This window comes from Callospermophilus lateralis, unplaced genomic scaffold, assembly GCF_048772815.1.
Source record: "Callospermophilus lateralis isolate mCalLat2 unplaced genomic scaffold, mCalLat2.hap1 Scaffold_160, whole genome shotgun sequence".
In the NCBI taxonomy this organism is placed as follows: Eukaryota; Metazoa; Chordata; class Mammalia; order Rodentia; family Sciuridae; genus Callospermophilus; species Callospermophilus lateralis.
The window spans coordinates 231,023-235,452 of record NW_027512699.1 but is presented as its reverse complement, the minus strand read 5'-3'; positions in this window follow the sequence as shown (position 1 = coordinate 235,452).

The following is a 4,430-nucleotide window of genomic DNA, read 5'->3' as shown; positions in this document are numbered from 1 at the left end:
CGATACTGACAGGGAACAGTAAGCATCCAACCTAATGTGTCCAATTTAAGTTAATGTAATAAGCTACTTAGTTGTTAACCATTAATTAACCTCATTAATACATATTTTCAACTTCCAACTACCTTAAACTCAAAGAAAAGCCAATATCCCCCCCTTTCCCCAACTAATGGCCACAAACCATTCTCCTTCATTCAGTCCCTCATTCAGTCATTAACAAATATTTCCTGGGTGCCTGCTTCCAGCTGGCTCTGCTGGACAGTGGAGACACAAAGGTTAAGCTGTCATGAAACGTGCCACCTAGGGGACCCTCTCTGTTCCCACCATTTAAGAAACCTCAAGAAAGCTTTTCAGTTCTCCAGATGCCACCTTGCTGGGAGCATGTGACAGGTCCTTCGACACTTTCCATGACACCATTCCCAGGACAACCTTCCCTTGCTGGACAGGTGGGGAGCTGAGGAATGAACCCTTCACTGCTTCCTCTGGGCAGGGAAGTGTCTCTTCAGTTAAGCATCATCCGCACAGCGATGGTGCTTAGAGGAACCCAGACATGCTCGGAGCACTCTGCATCGCCTCTCTGGCCTTCACATCACCATGTGCTACAGACACTTTTATGATTCCCACTCTACCGAGGAAACTGAAACTTGTCCACTGCCACAACAAGCAAGTGGCAGCACTGGGTTATTCCAACACAGGCAGTCAGGACTCGGGGTCTGGACTCAGAATGCAGGCCCAGAGCAGCCCCATAAAATCCAGCTAGTTAAAGTCTAGAGTCCACATTTTATGACCAACCCAGTGGAGTCTCTTCCACATCATCCAGGGATGCTTCAGAAGACCCTCTTGGGGGTTCACAAGGTCAGAAGTATTGTTATCACACCACCAAGATGTCACCTGCCTTGTCCACTCTCAGGTGTAGAAGAGAGTTTTCTGGAAGCTAAAATGTATGATGGCACCATCACTCACCAGATGATAGAATGTCTGATTGCTTAATTTTGTATTTTAAATGTATCAGATTTGTAAATAAGGCCTACAGTTGAATATACTGCACCAAATCACCTTTGCAGTTCTGATGCTGCACTTCAGCTACATGAGGCCACCTGGGGAAAGCCAAGTTGACTGAGAAAGACCTCACTGCAGGCTGCTAAGGGCCCCGCTGGGGTCTCCCAGCAAAGCACAATGGTCTCAGAGTATCCAGTGCAATAGTCTATGCTCAGTGCCCCAGACTGAGCTCCAGGGAAACAAAAGAAACACAGAAGAGAGTTGCTGCCCTCTGCAATCAAGCCCAGGGGCATGGGGCTAAGGCGCCAGCAAGGCAGCACAGAACCTAAAGGGGCCACTTGGCATCGGTATTGCACGCCTCAGCTCTACCCAGAAGACACTTTGGCCTCTGAGAAGCAGGTGCCCACCATCCTACCCTGGGGGACTTCCCCTGAGGTCCTTACAACACTTCCTCAACTCGCTGCAGTTTGCCTTTCCTAAGCCCTGACTTGGACTCTCAGGAAGGACAGGCTTAGACAGACTGAGCTAGCGCAGTTTCACCGCAGCTGTGCCTGGCCCTGGCCCAGCATCCATGCACAGAGCAGTGGCTGCAGTGAAGGAACAAAAGTCCAGCAGTCAAAACTGCAAAGCAGTCTGGGACACCGGGGTGGCTGAACAGTGCCACAGACTCAACTGGAGATGGGCTCCCCGGGGCCGCAGGAGGGCCTTCATGGTAAACAGAGGAGGAGGGAAAAGGTAAGAAGGGAGCCTCGGGAAACCGTGTTCCCAAGTGGAAGAGAAAGAAGAGCAGTGAAGAGGCGCTAGTGCCCCAAATCAGAGGAGAGGCAGTCGGGGAGAAGACCAGAGCTGGGGAGAAGACCCCAGCAGGGGGAGGCAGCAGGGCCTTTGAAATCTCTGTACCTGTGCCCTTCTCCAATCCCACTGCCACCACCACTCTTCAAACCTGAAATGGCACAGTCAACCCCACTTGTCCCCCATGTGGCTGGCAAGTGCTCCCCTAGGCCTTCAGCAACCAAAACAGGCAGGACTCACACGCGCTGGGCCCCCAAGCTGCTGTAGGAACCTGCAGGCATCCCACTAACAGCAGCCATACTGCAGGTGAGCAGCAGGGCTGGGGGTCAGCTCAGAGTGCCGTGCTTGCCCAGCACACACTAGGCCCAGGGCTCAACCTCCAGTACCACAAAAAAATAAGTGACAGGACAAGCTTCCTGCCACCTGCAGCCCTCAGGCTGGCAGGAAGGCTGGACAGGAATGGAGTCAGAGTGGGAATGGGCTGGGGCAGGTAGAGGTTATATGCCGCCTCCTAAGGGTCCACTGCTGATGACTGTATTATAATTTCTTAAATCATTTTCATCCAATCAAACCATGGGGCTACAGCCCTCCAAGTCAGGTGGGGTTCATCTGGTCTACTCATGGCTTTATTTAAGGAAAAAAATTCTACTGGGAGAAATCACAGAAAAATCCCCATTTTTCTCTCAAGATTCCTCCCAGGCCCCTAACTGCCCCTAGACCTGGTCCTCTTCCTTCCTGGTGGAGTCTGTCACTAGTCAGGCTTTTTCACTAACAATCCAGCCACTGGTCCTCCTGGCCCTCAATTCTTCCAACCAGTCAATATCCTCTACATACTACTAGGTCAAGTTCAAATCCCATGAAGTTCTTGATAACCCTCCATGATAGCCCCTTTTCTAGCTTCCTATATAGTCTGTTTTGTGTTATGTAACAACAGAACTCAAGGCCTGTGGGGAATGATTTGCCAGGGAGAGAAACTGTCAGCAAGGCAATCAACTGGGAGGTTTGTGTACTAGTTCAAACAAGAAGTATGTGGGATGAAGACTTAAGAGTGTTAGAAAGCATTTTATATAGCAGAATCAGGATGTGGTTACTGACTGAAAATAATAATGAATAATAATAATACTTACACAATGTTTCCTATATGCCAGGCACTGGCCTGAGCTCGTTTATGTTAACTGACTCCTTTACAGTTAAACAAAAGTACACATCTACCTCTAGTTAACAGACAAGAAAGCTAAGACCAAGAAGTCAGGTGACCTGCCAAGGTCACAGAGCTGGAGTGGCTGAGTCCAAATTAATTATGGAGACTGAGTCAAAAGACCACAAAGGGGAGGCAGAGCTGAGCTATTCTGAAATATCTCTACCACAGTATTAATATCCGAACAACATAAAAGGTAATCCTTCTCACCAAAAGCTCCCCCTAGTTATTTAAGGAAATCCTACCTAAAATTTTCAGAAATAATCTAATAGTTTGATGCAGAAAGACAATGTCCCAGATTTTATAAATTGCTAATTTATCTAGTAGAATACATGATTCAAAATGAGATTTAGGTGCCATCAATATTCAGGATGTTAATTTATTAATAATTTATTAATTGATATTTAATCCGTAACAGATAGGAAGCAGCTTACTTGAAAGTCTTACTTGAAATAGTTGAAAAAAGTCAGAGCTAGGCAATCCCAAAAAACCAAAGGCCAAATGTTCTCTCTGATATGCTATGCTAACACACAATAAGGGGGCATCCAGGGGGAACACAATGGATTACACAATGGGGAATGAAGGGAAGGGAGGGAGTATGGGAATAGGAAAGATATCCAAACAGAACATTTTTTTTTAAAAAGAATATTAAAGTCAGTGGGAAATATGTTCTGTTATATTAAAGAGTATAAAAGAATATCAAAAAATGAAAATTAGGGCTGGGGGTATAGCTCTGTGGTAGAATGTTTGTCCTGCATGTATAAGGCACTGGGTTTGATCCCCAGTATTGCAAAAAATAAAAATTAAAAATATGAAAAATCAACTTTGTATTTATAATTATAAAAAACACAACATATATATTGTTAGCATATGCTTTTGGTTTCAACTATTTTATAATATGTTTATTTTCAGGATTAGAAAAGGGGAGGAAGATAACCAAAATGAAAGAAAGCAACCCAAGTTCACCAACCCTTAAAGCTCGGTTTATGAACTTACTTAACTAGAAGGTCAGATGTTCTCCCCAAACTAGCTCCTGTACAAGAAATGAACTACTGACACATGGAAAGTAAACCAATCTCAAAAACAATATAGTGATCAATGAAAGTCACACATGAAACAGCAGCCACTGAATGGTCCTACTTTTGAACAGGAAAAACCAATCTATAGGCACAGAAAACTCATCCGGGGTTGTCTGGGGTGGCAAAAAGATCTTTGGGGGATAACAGAAATGTCCTGTAATTTGATGACAGTGGACATGCATGTAGACGTTTGTCAAACAAGCTATGCACTTAAGGTGGGTACGTTTTACTGCTAACTAAAAAATAAATAATTCCTATGTTCTTATCTTGAAATCGTGTTAAAATGAAACTTACAGTGAACCAAGAAAATAGTTTAAAAGACAAAAATACTGATGCAATACAAAACAAGTTTTTTAATCAAGTTT